This window comes from Zootoca vivipara, chromosome 6, assembly GCF_963506605.1.
Source record: "Zootoca vivipara chromosome 6, rZooViv1.1, whole genome shotgun sequence".
NCBI lineage: Eukaryota > Metazoa > Chordata > Lepidosauria > Squamata > Lacertidae > Zootoca > Zootoca vivipara.
Window position 1 is genome coordinate 87,821,709 of NC_083281.1, and position 18,690 is coordinate 87,840,398.

General features: G+C 48.7%; 1 long non-coding RNA gene across 1 annotated transcript; it reads right to left on the reverse strand.

Moving 5' to 3' along the window:
* Positions 1–6,349: 6,349 nt before the first annotated feature.
* LOC132592382 (uncharacterized) lies at positions 6,350–7,988 on the reverse strand. The gene is made up of 3 exons (XR_009557851.1): positions 7,921–7,988; positions 7,297–7,479; positions 6,350–7,207 (listed from the first exon to the last, which is right to left on the reverse strand). It is a non-coding gene; the product is annotated as an uncharacterized LOC132592382 (long non-coding RNA).
* Positions 7,989–18,690: the final 10,702 nt, after the last annotated feature.

Genomic DNA, 18,690 nt, shown 5'->3' on the forward strand with positions numbered 1-18,690 from the left:
GGCTGAGCTGCGCGGTCGATTTATTTGGTGCTCTCTCTCCCCCCCCCCCGCCCAGCCCAACTGCGCTGCCGCTTAAAATAAATAAATAATCAGGGCAAGGAAGCCCCTGGCAATAATTTCCGGTTCTGCTGGTTGCCTCTGGCTTCATTACTTTGCAGAGCAGATCCATCCAAATGACCAGATCTAAGTTTGCTTCCATTCCTTGATCGCAGGGGGTTAGACTAGATAACTTCGGAGGGCCCTTCCAACGCTACAATGCTGTGATTCACTGGAGGTTGGGCCATCTGTCCAGGATTCTTGAGCTGTGATTCCTGAATTGCAGGGGTTGGACAAGAATATTTATTATTATTATTATTATTATTATTATTATTATTAAAATATACCCTGCCCATCTGGCTGGGTTTCCCCAGCCACTCTGGGCAGCTCCCAACAGAATATTAAAAACAGAATAAAACACCAAATACTTCCGTATACACTTGGGACGTAACCTTCCAGCTCTGCAGTTCTGCAGTTAATTCGAAGAGGCCTACTCTGAGTTGGAACTGTAAACAAGGGTTACAATCCTGTGTGGGTTGGTGCTATTTCCACCTGTCTTAATAGTTCTACATCTGACTTCGATCACACTCTAAAATATAATAATCATAATAAGCTACTAGCGGCGTTTCTCTACCCTCTCAGAACATAAAACTATTCTTCTCCACCCGCATACACAAAGTCTCTCCTGTGCTGCTGTTTCTCCTCCCAGAGACCTGTATTAATGTACCCTGGTTGGATGAGCAGAGCTGCCTTCTTACAAACTCCACGGCCCTCCTGGCATCCATGTGATAGCTGGCATTTCGCGGCCTTGTGCTGGCATCATGCCCGGCTCCTGGACTTTTGCCCTGGTACAACAGCAGGACCCCATCTTCCCGCAAGGCTGTCCTGCCCCTGTTTACCAAAGAGGGAATTGACACATTTAAAAACACTTCTGTGTTCCAACAAACCTATCTGGGACACAATTGGCTCCTAAAGTGGGCAGCAGCATCACGGGGGTGGGGAGGGGTGTTTGGCTTACCCAAGGGGGTGCTAAGAGGCATAAGGGGCAATATATTGGGGGGCACTGGAGGTATCAATGACCATCAGACTTAGAAAAGCTGGCATCCCTGGAGCAAGCTCATCCATTTTGCTGAAGCAATTGAACTAAACGGTTTTTTAAAAAATGGGATTATGAATTGATGTGCAATTGTTGCCGTTTTGAATTTTTGTCATGTTATTATCTTCCTTTGCTAGTTGTGCAAACTGCTGTTGTGAATCATGCTTTTTATAGGGTGAGGTAGGGGGTTCTGGGGATGAATTTATGGGACTGACCGAGGGAACAGTGGTTTGAAAGTTTGGGAGCCTCTCATCTAGGGCTCATCCACACTTTGGTGTTTTTAAGCACAGGTCTGGGATTTGAAACTCCATCTCTGAGTGGTGGTTGGGTTTTTTTTTAAAAAAAATCCCAGTATTTTCCCCAGGAAAACCCGTGTTTTACTGCTGAATAATCACAGCAAACAGCAATTGGTCTCTCTACAGATTTATGTTTGCTCTGTTTCACATGCTTTCCCAGTAAAAGTAGACACATACTTTAAAAAGCAACAGAGCAAAGGTTAGTGTGGATATTGTATTGCTTAGTTTCATCTGTTTTCAGTGTGGTTTTCTCCCCTTGATTTTATCCTGGCTTATGTTGCTTTTTATTTTATTTCACAGGATCAAAATACCATTCAATCATAACGAAATCCTTGATAAGTGATTTACAAAAAATAAAAATAAAAGGCAGTTCTAAACAGGTGCTTTAAAAGCTTTAGAAAGCTAATTTAAGACAGCTAGCAAGATATTGCTGGGGACCCAGGTGGCGCTGTGGTTGAATCCCTGTGACGGAGTGAGCTCCCATTGCTTGGTCCCAGCTCCTGCCAACCTAGCAGTTCGAAAGCACATCAAAATGCAAGTAGATAAATAGGAACCGTTACAGCGGGAAGGTAAACGGCGTTTCCGTGTGCTGCTCTGGTTTGCCAGAAGCGGCTTTGTCATGCTGGCCACATGACCTGGAAGCTATACGCCGGCTCCCTCGGCCAATAATGCGAGATGAGCGCGCAACCCCAGAGTCGGTCACGACTGGACCTAATGGTCAGGGGTCCCTTTACCTTTACCTTTTAGCAAGAGATTAAAACACATGGCAACGTTATCCATGCCCAGATTGGCTTGTCTAACAAAAATGTTTTGTGTGTGTTATAAGAAAGAACTGCTCCTTTTCCCTTATGGGGTATCCAAGAGCCCGTATAGAGTCCTTAAGCGGGTTCCCTATCAGTAGGAGAAAATAACAGAGGTCAACCAAAGAATATTGAGAAGCAAAGCAGCTAGTAATACTGACCTTTATTCAACTGTTGCAACAGGGTCCTCACTCACCACAGACTTTTGATATTGCCACCCTGTAGCTCAAGACTATCCCCAAAAAACATCATACTGTGTTGCTCACAGTAGTCTTGGCCATCATTCAAGGCACCCCAAGGTGCCACGGCATACCAGATGAAAACCACTGCCCACCCAAAAAGCATCATACATACCGTACATCACAGAAAGAGGCAGTCTTGTCTCCTGGCTTGTCTCTTGTCATGATACCTGACAATGCTTGCTGGTTGCCCTTTTGTGGCCACTCTGAGCCATTCCCTTGAAATGGTAAATACCTCAGTTCTTGAATCGATTGTCACAGATCTACCCCTGTTTATGTGAGAGGTTTATAGCTTTTGAAGGACCTGTAAGTGAAAAGAGCTATTGGGAAAGGTTTTTCCTTTGACTGCAGAGTAAGTATCTGGGGTCATTAAGATGGTCCAGATGGCTTAGGGGTTGCTCTGTGAACTCAAAGAAAGTGTCTCTTTTTCAGGGAATATTTTATAATTTTTGAATGGTGAAGGATTGGTTTCTCTCTAGGGTGTGTGTCTGCTATGTGTGCACCTTAGGATTTGTGTAACACTCATGCCAACTTCTGTTGCCCAGCGCCTGCAAGCCCCCTACTGTGACATCATAGAATGCTTGCAGGTTTTTTTTCATAAACCCCACCAGCAACTGCCCATCAGGAGCAGAAGGGAGCAGCTTCTGTGAGTGAAGTGAAGGGCTGTTTCTCAGAGGAGGAAGCCCTGGGAGAGATCAGGGTTCAAATACCTCCTTACTCAGTTATGCAGCTCACTGGGTGACCTGGGACCAGGTTGTGGGGATTAAATGAGAAGGCGAGAGCTATGTATGGCAGCTTGAGCTCCTTGGAGAAAAAGATGGGATATCAATTCAGATGTCCTCAGAAGGTGGTGGACTCTCCTCCTTTGGAGGTTTTTTATACACAGAGGTTGGGTGGCCATTTGCAAGGCATTCTTGAATTGGATTCCTGTTTTGCAGAAGATTGGACTAGACGCCCCTTGGGGTTCTTTCCGAATCTACAATTCTATTATTTTGTTTAAGTCTCATTTTGTTGATTAGATTTGAAACCGCTTTGAGACTACTCTGAGATGCCAGTTTGGATATAAGCGCCATAAATTAGAAAAGAGAGAGACACGGCGGCCTGTGAATGACCCCAGGCAGCTGGCAGAAGGACTCGGACGTAGAGGCAGAGGGAACCCGGAGGCTTCAGGATGAAGTTTATGTTAAGCACTGGACGCCGTGCCAACTGGAAAAGGTGAGTGGCCACCTGAAATTCCCAGTTCTGTTTTAAGAGAGTTCCTGGTTTCTGCAATTGCATCCAATTCAGTTCTGTGGTCTAGCTTCTGGTGGTTTCTGTGGCAAACTTGTCTTTGTGGTAATAGAGCTCTCTGATATCTGGGGGTAGCCCGCTCTCCAATTCAAAACGGTCAGAAGAGACCAGGAGAGACCCTCAGTCTGTAGAAGGTAGAAAGGTTTGAGTAAAAAGAACAGCCTACACATTAGGGTGTAAGAAATGAACTTTTCAAGATTCAAAGGAAATGATTATGTTAATGACCTACCGGTAGGACTGTTTTGACTTTGCATTGAGAAGCGGAATGGAATCCTAGTTCTCATTTATGAGACTGGCCATTTCTAGAGTCCTGTGAAATCCATTTTACTTCACGAGGAAAATGGAAAGGTGACGTTGAAAGGACATGGGATCCATTCCCATAAAGAGATTGTGGCAGGATGTGATGTGGCAAACCCAAAGCTTGGTTACAAGAGTGCAGCAAGAAATGTCAAGTCATCAATGGCAAAACTTGCAGGATGAATAGTCAAGGACTAGGTCCAAAAGGTGGGGGAAATTAAGGGTGTGAATTAGTGAAGGGAAAGTTAGAAGAAGAAGAAGGTCTGAGTCGGTGTGTGTTGTGGCAAAAGGGAGAAAAGATCGTAAGAAAGTTTCCAGAAGGTGGTTGCAAGATGGTAAGAATACAAAATCTGAGGTTATTAGATAGAAGAGTCAGGAATAAGGAAAGTTTTTAAAAGAGCAATAAAGTTAAGAGTAGAAGGCCTACAGGAAGTCCCAAGTGTGAAGATGATTTTTCAGCTTGCCTTTCATTGTGAGTTTGTCCCTTACCTCAATTTATTCCAAAACACAAGGAATGTGTTCAAATGCCAGTGTCTTTGCTACGAATCAGAAAGTGATTATCAGGAGGTTCCTTTCTGAGATGCAGATGAGGACATGTTTGTGGATGAACCCAGCTTCCTGGTGGAAGGAAGGAGATATTCAAGATTGGCTGTGGTTACAGCAAAGACAATCCTTACCCAAGAAGGACTGCTCTCTCATTTTTCAGCACAAGAGGTTGAATTGATGGAATTGACTAGGACTCTCCCTATCTACAAAGATTCTACTTATGCTTTTGGAACATAGAATAAAGAACCGTGAAGCCAAATCTGGGTGGTGGACTTTTGATGGTACATCTTGAAGGAATTGCATCAAGAAGGACACATACATGCAGTGAGAGAATGGGGAGAATTGGTTTCTAGAATAGGCACATGTTACATTTGAACACTGTAGCCACAACACACGAGGAGATGTGAGTCCAGGAGTGAAATATATATATTTTGAGTAAGATGCAATTTTCTATTGTATCCCTTATGATCTTATAAGTTATGTTTGTTTGTTGCTTTGCTAAACAGCTTTCCTTAGGCATGTGCAGAGTGCAGTTGTTTTTGTAATGTATACCAAGTGAAATACTGTATGCAGGAGGGTGAAGATAGTCTTTTAGAAAGGAAGCGCTTGAAAGTCTTGAGGGGGGAGAATGTTACAAAAACCAAAGGTATTACAGACCCTTTTTCTGACCTGAGAAGTCAGGGGTCTGTCCCTTATTTATTCAGCAGAATAAACCTGAGTTCTGCCTCTAAGAAGTCTGACCCTCTTTCCTTCGGGGGCCAGGAGTGAATCTGGAACATGTATCCCAGGGAAGAACAGCATAGATTTAGGCAACGGGTTGTAGGCTCCATTGCTCTTCCCCCAGCGCAGCAGCACTCTTCCTTTCCCAAGGGGATTTCCCCCTCTTCACAGGAGACTTCTCCCTGCACACTCTCCAAATCTGCCTTCCCATAGGCAGCCTTGGATTCAACCCTTTGTTTCCAGCAGGGGCTGTGAAGTGCTGAAGGGACAGCAAGCCCAGATTTCCTATTGCCCCTCCCCACCTCCCCCAAACAAAAAGACTCTTTCAATGCTGGAGACTTTGGCAGAGACCTCTCTCTTATTTCATCTTCTTGGATCTTGTCTCAGCCATTGGAGGTTGCAGGTGAGAAGTATTTGGAGAGAACTGATGAGGACGTGGGGCAGGATGGTGAAAAGAGAGGGTTGTGAACACCCCCATCTCTGAGCAGCAGACGAATCCAGGGGTGCCCGTGCTTAGCCTGGGTTCAGTTTCCCTGGAATGAAGACTTTGGGATATTAGGTTTTGCCTGCACATAAATAAATGCCAGGATGAAGAGTTTCACGGCATTAACCCTCCATCTTGCTTCCCCCTTAGCTTCCCAGGGATTCCCAGGCCAAAGTTCTGGGTCCAGCTCAGAGCAAGACAATCTCCTGCCTCTCCAGATTCCAGCATCCTCCCAACTCACCAGGCGCAACCCCAGCCACCAGCCTCTATGTCTCCATCTTGGGATGATGGGCATCCCTCCAGGGAAGTGTGTAGAGGGTAGAGATTTCCCTTACTAGCTTACTTTTCACAAACCAAAACACCTGTTTCTCTTTTTAACAAAAATATTATTTATTCATTTTTGACAAAATGATATTTTTACACATTTTAACAAAAACCATAAGATCCGTATTTGCCCTTTTAAAAATATTTTTAATAAGAGAATTACAATTCTAAGAAATAAAGTGATACAAAGGGGGGAAGTGGGGGGGGAGAACAAAGAAAGAAGGAACAAAAATAATATACAAAACACTATCTCGTAACCTTGAATGCTCCCTGTTTTGCCTATCCTATTCTATACATCCATTTCAACCTATCTTACTAAAGAAAGTCCCGCTTGCTGTTTTAAGTCCCGAAAGAGTCAATAGAAAGTGTCCAGTCCTGAAATCCACTGCCAGGTGGAGGGTCGATGTTGCAGGTGTCGTCTTCAGGGCGGCTTCTTTCGCGGCTGATGACATTCTTCTTTTATCCGGACGTCTCCTCCCAGGCTCCAGCAGATAGGCCGCCGTTTCCCATCGCGGTTTTGTTCCATGCAGGAAAGAGAGAAAAGAGATTCTGTTAGAAAGGGTACGAAATCTCATGAATGTTAGACCCTCTTATTGCCCCCGCCCCTAACAATCCCCGCTCTTGGTGAATAAGCAAAGAAATGGAAGAAAGTTGCTGCTGGGGAGGACTTGAGAGGACGGCAGAGAGTCCTGCAAGGAACCGGACCCTGGGCGTACACCAGCGACTGGGGGAGCTCCATAAAGCCTGCCTGTCCTGGGGGTGGGACCCCCAACAAAGGGAAAACAAGAAAGGAAAGATCGTCCCTTTGGGGGCGATACTTATGGGGCGAGACTAGATCGTGGACTAGTTAACATCAACAGTCAAAACCAACATCAACAAAAAAGACAACAACAACAAAAGGTTTCCTACCGCTATGTACGGAGGGTCGTGAGGGCAGCACCACTCCTCTTGGTCGATCCTGATGGCCTTGATGTTCCTGGCGCTGATCCAGGCTGGATCCCACGGAGAGCAGAAGACGGTATCTCTGCAGCACAACTCTGATGTTCACGTTGCCTTGGCCTGGCGCTACTGCGGATGTTCTGTCAGGAGGAGAAAGGGGCTCCTTGAGAAATGCCACCTCCAAAGAGCCCACCAGATGCCCAAATAGCCCACCAGATGCCTCACTCACCTGGCATGCAGCTCAGGAAGTCCTGCGGGTAAGGTTCCCTGTGAATACAGCAGAGCAGCCTCCTCACAAGGCGCCGGACCCTGCCTTTCTGCCGATGTTTATAGGCCCGCTGCATGATGTTCAAGCAGCTCCTCCCTGTCCGCCTGAGCCCTTCTTCCTCGTGCTGCTGCATCTCTTCCAGCCCTGAGTGGCAAGGGAGAAAGGTTGAGCAAGGCGGAGATGCACAGGAAAAGAGCCATCCATCAATAATATTAAGACAGCCGTCAGGTGGCCCCAGCAATACGGGCCAGGGGAGGTGCGCTGGTTGTAGGGGCGGATGCAGGAGCCCACAGGGTATCCACCCCAACCAGGACACAAGCAGTGATTGTTCCCCTTGGGGAGGAGGAATCTGCTTTTCACAAGGCAAAAACTTGCAAAGCACTCCCACCGGAGCTCCACCCAGGACCAGGGTGTGGGACGGGAATATTTGTGTGTGTGAGAGAGAGCAATGAAGTCACATTCCAATCCTCTTTGCATGTTTATCTTGTGGCACCTCTGTCTGCACATACACCTGGGAACCTGCCTTCCCCTAAAGCCCTTTCTCAGCAGAAGCATCCCTCCCAGTCCTCCCTATGCCTCACTTACATGTGCCGTAGGATGCCATGTCTTGACTGTGTATGAAACCGGCATCCCGGAAAGCCAGATGACCTAGAGAGACAGGGCAAGAAAAGGGACGTCATCTCGGTGCAAAGCAAGCGGAGAAAGAGGGAGCTTGGCAGGAGGACAGGTATGCTCTGATAAATCTAGAGGCCTCCACCCTCTCGGGAGCACTCAGAGCAAGATCTGGGCGCAGATGGAGCCCTACCGAGCAGGTGGCCTGGGGACATGCCCATCCTCCCTGCCATTGTTACCAAAACGTTTCTGTCCATCCCTACCAGGGAAGGACGTGGCTTGACTTACCCAGAAGCAGAGCTGCTACCCTGGAGACTGCTGGCAGCCTGTTGGCAGATGGCTTCGTACATGCCAAGGCAGCACTCCGAAGGATGTTCTTACTGAAGGTCTTGCTCTGTTGGCAAAGACAAAGGAGAGGTGGCATCAGAGAGGCTTGAGAGTGTGGGAGAAGAGCCTGTCACCCCCAAAGACATCCCTGGGCAAAGCTGGCAACGAAGCAGAGGGACCTTACCAGATGCTTGGCAGCCTGGTGGAGAGCAAAGTGGAGGCTAAATTTGTTGGGATGAGCCCACCACTTGACTTGTGGGGCTAGATGGGAAAGAGCCCTCCTTGCGGCCTGCAACACAAGCAGAGAAGAGGGTTACAAATTGCCGTAAAAAAAATCCCGGAAGCTCCTGAGAACAATCCCTCCCTCCTACTGCGTGCGTGAGTCCACCTCCTTGGCCCTCACCTTGGCCACCTCGTCCTCGTCTTCGAGGTGAATGAGGACGGTGACCAGTTCATTAATGGCTTCTTCTTTAGTTGCTGTTATGGGAAGCCTTTGGTCTCTCGCCCAGCCCCGAAGCAGCCCAAGATATTGGATGGCTTCTGCCCGGACGGAGGCTTCCTCCTGTAGGCAGAAAAGATCAGAGGTTGTGTTTCTCATCTGATCAGTTTCCTTTCTCCTGTCCACCGAGGTGTTTTGAGGCTGCTCAGCCTCCTATCCTCCTCCTGGGGGAGACTGGGGGCAGGGGTGACTCTCACCCCTGGGTTTTCCAGGCAGGCTTCCAAGAGAAGGTGCTCCAGAGGAAGGAACACCCTCCTGAAGCCAGAAGATCTCCACTGCATGCCAGGCTAAACACCACCCTCCCTCTTCCAAAGCATTCCTCCTCCACCCTGGGCGATGTCCTGTGTTCCCTAATACTCACATGTGCAGCCATACCACAGTAGGTTGCCGCCAGCATCTTCATGTAGGCTTGGTCTACCAGCTCTAAGATCTCTGGGAAGACATCAGCTTCTGCATCAGGGAAGAAATCCGGCAGCGACAGCCGCAGAAGCGAAGGGTCCTACACAAAAGAGAGAATCTTTTCAAAGATCTGTTAGGCCCCACACTTTTTCATTTCACAGGCCCTTCAGGATTCTGCCAGCAAAAGAGTGCTGGGCCATGATTAGAAATGGGATATGTACCCCCCTCCCCCCCTCTGAGCATCACTTGCCACGTCAGAGTCCAGAATCAGGGATATCCCTCTGGCGCTGAGCTTCTGGACTTGCAGGTGGTCATGTGACAGCCAGGTGTGGAGGTGCTCCATTGTATCCTGACAGGGGACCTGCAGACGGCAGCTGAGCAGCTAAAGAGGCCCAAAGAGAAAGAAAGTCTTCAGTGATGAGAGGTTGAGGCAGGTTCTCCTTTTATCCACCACCTGTAGTTCTGCACAGAGCAAAGCCACTGAAGGGAATGGACCAAAGTTCGTCATGTAAATCAAATCCAATGGGTCTACTCTGAGGAGCAATAAAACAGGCAACAGTCCTTCGGCTCAAAGAAGCCTTGAGAAAAGCCACAGAATATGGAAGGTAAAGGCAGCTGCAAGGTTCAAATTCTAATGGAGGACACAAAGGGAGCCGAAGAACACAAAGCCCAACACTCGGCAGAAACCAAGCCAGGGCCTCCTTGCTGCACCCATTTCCTCCCGCGTCAGTCCCCCTCACCTCGATGTAGATAGCTGCCGCTACTTCTGGCATTCCGGCAAACTCCTGGTCCCCGAGAGCAGCGGTGATATTTTCCACCATGGGATGGATCCACCAACGTCGCTTTCCGACAGCTCTGAAATGGAGAACCAGGTCTGGGTAAGGAAGGGAAAGACACCACAGGAAGCAAACGGGCACAGTACGATCCCATGCCTTCAGCTCTGTTTGCCAGACCATTGGGGAAGGTTCTTCCTCTTACCTCACCATGGCAGACAACCCCTGGTTGAAATTGTCCCGGCAGAAAAGTTGGTCAATGATGGCCTCCTCAACTTGCTCTCCAGTGGTGCCGAGAAGGAGGTGCAGAACTTCCTTAGCCCCTCTGTAACAAAAGCAAGGCCAGTTTTACCATCAGGGTCATTGCCACCCACTCAAATTCCTTCCCCATCCTTCTTCCCTAGCAGCGCCTGAAGGAGAGCCTCCCTTAGAAAACCAAGTTGGACTGGAAACCCCCCCCCCCCGAGGTTGAAGGGAAAAGGACTCCATTGGCCCCTTTGCAACACACTACTCACTCGAGGAATTCCTGGTCGTAGTGGAAGTTGACAACCATCCCCAGGAGAGCGATCAGCAGCTGTGGGAAGTTCTGGCGCACAGCTGCCTTGTATTCCTCCATCCTGAGGATGGCGTGCAACAGGCTGGTGAGATGTTGCTGGAAGAGAGAGAGGTGCAAGTCACTTTCCCTGCTTTTCTGCAGAATACAGAAACCCCTCGATATTCCCCTGGGAAGAAGGAAGCCAGAAAGCAGGTGGTTCGTCCTTACCACTTGGGTGGCAGATTCCGCCAAGGGGCTTTGGTAAAGCTGCTCGGCCATGAGATGGAGCAGTTGTTCTTGGTCGGCCGATGTCAAAACCTCCTTCCATACTCTCTCGCAGTCTCTGTGAATGCAAAAACAAGAGCAATGGTCAGATTCCAGTGTTGTGCTTGGTGCCATGCCCCAGAGAGAGGAAATGGCAGGAAGGGCTTTCTGAGCAAGCCCTGCAGCTTGCCAACCTTTCCCTTAGCCCAGTAGAACCTGGAGGGCTCCATACCTGAAGGGAAAATGGAGGAGGTATTCAACCACTTTGTTCAGATGCTGGTGTGTCAAGATGGAGAACGCAAAGATGGCCATGTTTCTGCCCTCCACTGTAGGCCCCTGGGTGATCTTATAGAAGGCCTCCAGCAGCACCTCCACCTGTCAGAGAAAAAGAGAAGGATGCTGGGAGAGTTCAAGGAAGCGGGGCTGCCTGCAGGCGGATCCCTCCATCCCTCATAGAAAGAGGGATGCTTGACCTGTGCCACCCCAGCCATCTTCCTTCAAAGGTACCACTCAGGGTCCTTGGGAGTATTGGACCCAGGCAGCTCCAGGGAACCAGTTCCCTTTCCATTGTGGGCCAAGAGAAGAAGCTTCTTGTCCTGACATTGCCAGGCCCCTCCCAACAAACATGTGTCCTGGCCACTCAATGGCATGAGGTTGCCTTCCCTACATCAAGGTGGAGATTCTTCTTCTCTCCTACCTTTGCAGACACCTTACCTCCACTGCTTTGCCGCTAAACTGCTTGATGAACTCTTGCAGTAGGTGGGAGATGTCTAAGGGGTTGAATCTGCTCTCAAGAACCAGGTTGCTGGCCAGGAAGCACATGGCTTCCAAGAGTTGCTCCGCAGGGAGAAAGGCGCCAAAGACCTGAAGCAAGAGAGGAAGGTCAGAGGTGCCCAGAGGGCAGGGCTGGGGAGCAGAAAGCCCAGGTGCTTTCTCTGCGGAACCCAGAACATGTGGCTTGAGAGACCGCCGTGCCTTGTGTGACAGCGACTTACCCTGGCAAGAGAGTAGCAGTCATTGACGAACAATTCAGGAACCGGTCCTCCGGTGGAATTGAGGAACTTCTGAGCTCTGGTGATGAGTGTTGGGTTCCTTGATGTTCGTGCCAGCGTCTCTGCAAAGGAAAGCCAAAGGGTTAGTTGGGGTCTTGCTCACCCCACCCCATTCTGGGATGCATTCTTTCAGTCTTACCCTCTTTATGCCACAGGATGGGCAGAAGATGGCAGAGGGCCTCTGCTGCCCGCTGCCTGCACTCCGGGTCTGGATCCAAGGCACACAGGCAGGAAATAGCCACCAGTTGGCCAAGGGAGGATGCAGGAAGCGCTACGGATGGCTGAGAAGAAACCCAGAGAAGCAACTGATAAGAGAAGGGTGGGGCTAGAAGGGGCAGCCTGAAGGCCTTGACAGCCCTGCATGGTTGCAATGCTTTGCTTCAGAAACTCACATATTCCTGGATCTTCTGCAGGAGGGCGGAAAGATCTCGGAGCGCCTCCCTTCGGACCATCTTCTTCCCGCTCTTCATCGTGGTGACGACATCTGTAAGTCTGGCCTTCAGCTGGTCCTCGCTGAAGCCTTCAGGAGGAACATCAGCCACATCCGGAAAACCTGTGGTTGGGATGCTGAGAGGAGAGAGGAGTAGCACTTGTGTAAAAAGTTTTTATTGCCTCCCCTCCTTCAAAGACCCCAAGCACCACCACCATAGAATTGGACCGGGGGGGGGGGGCTTTTGAAAGCAATCGATTATGGGGGAGGGGCTTTAGCATAGCATTACCTTGGAGGAAGATCCTCCCCATCTTCTAGGCCGATTTCCGATATTTGATCCTCGTCGAAATCAATTCCCTGTCCATGAGAAAAGAGAGACAGGAACGTCCAAATGTGAGGAGTCGATCAGACCCACTCATGTTTTTGTGTTGATCAGGAAAGCGCAGACGAGGTAGGTTGGGAAACAAACTGAAAATCTCTGTCCTCCATTTCCTTAGAGACCTTATTCATCCATCCATTCATTTAGAGTAGGCAAGTCCAACAGGTAGATCGTGATTTAGCAGTAGATCACGTGATGTTTGTGGTAGATCACTGGTAGATCACTGGTTCCCCCCAAAGAAGCTCAACAACTTTGTTGGCTCCCCTAAAAAAAGTTCAATAATGTTGGCCTGCAACCCCCAAAACAGGGCTTTCCTTCCTAAAAAAAAAAAAGCTCAACAACACTTTGACCTGAATCCCCCAAAAGGGGGTAGATCACTGCCAGTTTTTAACTCTATAAGGTAGATCACAGTGTCTTGGGAGTTGGCCACCCCTGATTTAGAGCATTTGTATCCCTCTCTTAAGCCAAATAACCTCCAAGAGAGCCTTCCATGAAATCAAATGCAAGAAACTCCCTAATGGCAGACTTCTATTGTAATAAACAATCTGACCAACAGAAATACAACACACAAGGAAAGGGGGCAAGGAGGGCAGAGGAAAAGACAACTCACAAGCTCAGGCCCCAATGTCTAGAATGCTGTTCTTATCTCTCCCACTGAGACAGCCTGATGAAATGGCTGCCGCCCGATGACAGTTGGGGGAGAGGAGGCCTGAGGGCGCTGGCCTGTCTCAGCAGAGCCCATGGCGCTGTTTCTCACCCGTCCTTCCTCCAGGAATAGAGCTCCGCCAGGCCTCCTGTCTCTCCCTCACCTGTACCTGAGAGCAGCCCTTTCCTGCGATGGACTCTGTGGACAGGTGGGCAGCAGGGCTCCCTGCCTCAGCTCTGCAGGAAAACCAGATCCATCCATCACCCCCTTCCCCTCCACTGGGCCAGCCGCTCACGCTCTCTTGTCTCCTTCTGTTTTTCCCTTTCCCTCCAAACTATAGTACAAAGATAACATCCAGCACGTGGGAATAGAAATGAAGCCTCTCCCAGATTCCCATGTACATAAATCAGAAGAAATCCTCTGCTCAAAACAATCTTCAATCAACTGCAATATAGGACACTGAATTTTCCTTTTTGGCATTCCTTCTCCCCTTCCAAGAACCTGGGCAAATCTCAACCCTTTCTTTGACTTTGGATAGCTCTTTGCCAAACTTGGTGAGACCATTAATCTAGGTTCCAGAGTTAAGTCCCCTGGCCATGGCAACCTCCCCTTACCTCCAGGAGTCTTTGGGACGCCATCTTCTAATGTAGTGACTGAGCGAAGGTCACTACAGGCCACCTCTGCCAACCTCGAGATGCTGAGGATGCAGGAACCTCAGTTCAAACGGTCACAAGTTCCGCTGCTAGGCAACGGCAGTTGAGAACGTGGAATGCCCGGCCTCAGTGCCAGTGTTCTTAGGAGAGTCCGTGTGGCCTAGTGGTTAGAGTAGAATAGAATAATAATTTTTTGGGCGAAGTACTAATATGCAGTACTTGGAATTTTGTTTCGGCTACATTGCAATGTAAAAGTACTTCATACAAAGTGTGCAGAACGCTATTTCAAGATCACCAGTGGAGTGACTTCAGAACAGGTTGAGGTGGTTGTTGGTACCTCTGATAATGTTTGACTTTCGAACCTGCTATAAAACTGGCCCAAATAGGCATGTGAGGGGGTTTCCCCGTTCTTGGTACTAACTAGACCGTCTGCCCAAGAGAGCAAACCACAGGCCGATCTCTGCTCCCAATGAGCTTCCGCAGACATCTCCATGAGGTGGGGTCATGTTTGCAGAACATCGATTGCTGATAAGCCACCCATCCTGGCCAAATTGGATATTCAGGTGGACATACTTGTCCGTTCCATTTTGAAATGTAGTCAGGTCGCTTTCCCCCAGCTCCTCAAATTTCAGGCCAGAAGACACAGTCTATTTTGAACACAAAGCAGAAGTCTCCAGTGGGATTCAGAATCAGGAGGACTAGAATATCTGTTTTTAGGGGAACTGCCTTAGCTCAAGTGGTAGAGGAGGCATCCCCAAACTTCTGCCCTCCAGATGTTTTGGACTACAATTCCCATCTTCCCCAACCACTAGTCCTGTTAGCTAGGGATCATGGGAGTTGTAGGGGCCAAAACATCTGGAGGGCTGCAGTTTGCGGGTGCCTGTGGTAGAGCATCCGCTCTGCGTGCCCAAGATCCAGGGTTCAGTCCCTGGTAAGGCCTCTGCCAGTCTGAGAAGGCAAACCCTTGGTTATACAGCGGATTGTACAGCAAATACAGTGGTTAACTGATGGCCTGACGAGCCAACTTCCTAGGGTCCTATTTTTAAAATCTGCCTTTTACTCAATGAGGACTAGAAACTTGCTGTGTTGGGAAAGGAAGGACCATAGCACAGTGGCAGAGCTTTGCAGGAGAAAGCTCCCAAGCTCGGCACCTGTTAGCATTTCCAGGTACGGCCTGAAATCCCAGATAAGCCTCTGCCCGTCAGTTTCGGCAATGCTGAGCTGAGTGGACCATCGGGTTCCCTGAGTCTGCTCCCATGGGTTGTAGCCAGGGCTCGTCCTACTCAAGAGTAGACCCGCTGAAGTAAACTGCCATGGCTAATTTAGGCCCTTCGATCTCATTGGGTCTACTCTGGGTCGCATAAGCAGGAAGTCAGCGGAGGCAAGAGCAGATCTGGCGCTGTGTGTACATTTTATTGCCCCTGTGTGACCCGAAGCCACCCTGACCTGGCAGCCTGCCACGTGGATGAGCCCTCTGCAAACTTTGGTGGCCATGCCACATGACCTCCTGTCATTCGACTCAGCTGACCCGGGAGGGGACCTTCCGGGGGATTTAATGTTTAACCCGTTTTTATTCCACGCAAAGTCTGGGCGCTGTGTGAAATGTCACAGTGACCCACTTGGAGCCTGCGTGGGTCAAGGAGGCTGCCGCCGTAAAGAGGAGGCTGTAGCCCAGAGGACGTTTGTGGCCTGCTGTGGGCAAGGAAGGCAACAATCCATCCTTCCCCTTGCCTGTGTCGTTGCTACAATGGAAACTTCCTCCCCTAAAGCTTCCAGTTGAAACATCAGCGTCTGGGCTACATCCACATTTTAAAGCACCCCAACCTCTTCTGCCCTGGGAACTGTAGTTTGTTAGGGGTGCTGGGAATTGTAGTGCTGCAAACTACAAGCTACGGGTCCCAGGATTCTTTGGGAGAAGCCATGTGCTTTGAAGATTTAAATGCCCAGTCCTCTTTTCAAATTTCCCTCCCTCCCACCCATGGGGTTGGGGATTGTGTGAAATGCTAGAGATTGTATGAAAACACCCCGAGAGGGGGTTGACATGCGCTCACACCAGGAGCGATCACCCAAAGTCCAAGGTAAATAAGGTATTGTGGCAAGAGGTCTCGAGTCCGCTCTGAGCCCATCTCTCCTCCTGCGCTTGGGAATAAACCTGATAGCTGTGTGAGTTGCAGGAGGCGCAGGATCCAGACACATAACCCGTTGCCCGAGAGAGAGAGAGAGAGAGAGAGAGAGAGAGAGAGAGAGAGAGAGAGAGAGAGAGAGAGAGAGAAATGGAGAGGCTGGAGCCACAGTGTCAAGGTGAAGGCTATTGCTCGCTTCCCTTTGAGTGCTGAAAAACAACGAGGGCGTTCGATAACCCACAGAGGCCTACAATACGAGGCTGCCTCTTGCAGAAAAGTCTCCTTAAAGAAGGAGGAGGGTTTTTATCGCTATTAATTTCCATTTCCATTTTATTCCTCGGAGATGCGATAAGGCATTTTAGGCAGCCAGTGTCTGTGCACTCGTGTAATGTGTAATTTGCTTTCTGCGTTTCAAAAGTTGTTTGTTGTGTTACTGCAGATCTGTCATTCCTGCATCCACAGTGTGGAGGAAGCGAGCAGAGAAAAACCTCTCTCTCTCTCTTGCATTTAATGTTTATTGATTTTTTTTTTGGTATACATCACAATTTTCCTTCTCCAACGTAAGAAGAAAAGAATACTTAAATGTTGAAAATGAATTAAAATTATATACTAAAGTATTAAGACTTCCCTCCACCCGAACGTGGGTCCTCTACAATTCTGTATTAACTGCATATTTGAATAACATTTAGTTCATATTTCTCCAATATATCCTGCCAAAGATTCCAGATGTTTACAATGATCTTTTAGATATTGTGTCTGTATTTATCCCATTCTGTGTTAAATTATTGGTCATCATGAGTCCTAACTTTCCCCCTTAATCTTGTCATTTCAGTGTACAGTGGTACCTCTACTTACGAATAACTCTACTTATGAATGTTTCTACTTACGAACGGAGCTCCATCCGCCATCTTGGATGTGGTTTAGATAGGATTTTTTCTACTTACGAATTTTTAGATAGGGTTGCTTCGACTTACGGATTTTTTTTCTCCCAATGCATTCCTATGGGATTCGACTTACAATTTTTTTCGACTTACAAATGTGCGTTCGGAACCCATTAAATTCGTAAGTGGAGGTACCACTGTACTCGAATAATTTTGTCTGCAGGCAGGCAGGCAGGCAGAAAAATTTTCTTCTCGCATAACACTTGAACTTATGGACATTACTAAAATCATGACGGTATTTATTCACTCTAGCCTTTCTAAGCACCTATTTTCCCTGGCCACCAACTTGGATGGCTTTAAAATATTAGACAAATCCAAGGAGGAGGATGACTCTACTCTGGATCGAGTGACCCTTGAGTGTTGGAAGATTCAGAAAAGTCCTTCATGCTGTGCTTAGTTAAACTACGGAACTCTCTGCCACAGGAAGCAGTGATGGCCACCAACTCAGAGGATTAGACAAGGAGAGGGTGGCTCTACTCTGCCTCCACAGTTGGAAGTAGCAATGCTTCTGAATGCCAGTTGCTGAAAACTGTCTTGTGTTCGAATCCTGCTGGCTGACTCCCCTTGGGGGCATCTGCTTGGCCCCTGTGGGAACAGGATTCTGGAGCAGATGAGCCACTGTCCTGATCCAAAGGGCTCCTCTTCTTATGTTCTTATGCTCCAGGAGTGGGCAGTAAAGAGGAACAGCTTAAGCCAGCCCTCTTTCCTAATCGGATAACAGGCCAGCGTTGCTTGCTTGCAGGAGGACTTTGGACAAGGAGTTCAGAACAGCCTGTCCCCTCCCCGCTCCCTCCCTTCGCGCCCCCCCCCCACATTTCCTGAACCAGCCTCTTCCCCCAATGGGATGCTCTGCACCTCTTCTCTCTCCACTGTGACTCAACTGCCCTTTCGATCCTCCATTCTGGGACAGACACTTGCACCCTGAAACCTCCAGGCAGCACATCCGATGAACTGAGCCGGGGTTTCGGAAACGTGAGATGTGTGTTTCTGTGTGCCAAGTGGTTGGTTGCCAAACCCTCCCCGCTCCTGGGTCGGGAAGCATTGGGGGGGGGGGGTTTGCCAGCATAGCTGTCAAGTTTTCCCTTTTCTCGCGAGGAAGCCTATTCAGCATAAGGGAATTTCCCTTTAAAAAAGGGAGAACTTGACAGCTACGGTTGCTGGATGGGTCATGGCCATCTTTCTGCACTCCAGGGCTCCTGCCCCATTGCTGTGTGACTTCATCTGCAAAGATGGGCCACCTGTTCTTGATTTATATCCTGTAGTTCCTTGATTCTTGAGAAACACGGGCGTTCGATGCGTTTCCCCCCGAAACAGCTTCCGTCTGATTTGCATACATAAGCCACATTCAAAGTTGTTATAAGAAAAAACACTGCTCCTTTTCCCTATTGGGGTATCCAAGAGCCCGTACAGAGTCCTTAAGTGGGTTCCCTATCGGTAAGAGAAAATAACAGAGGCCAGCCAGAGAATATTGAGAAGCAAAGCAGCTAGTAAGCCTGCTCTTTATTCAAATGTTGCAACAGGGTCCTCACTCACCACACGCAGGAGGGAGGAGGAACCCAGAACAATGGTGTGCAAGCCTTTATATAGACTTTTGAAGTTGCCCACCATGTAGCCAGAGACCCACCCCTCCCCCCCCAAAAAAATCATACATACATCACAGAAGGAGGCGGTCTACAGCAGAAATCCTGTCTTCCAAGAAACCTGTTAATGGTCACATTGCTT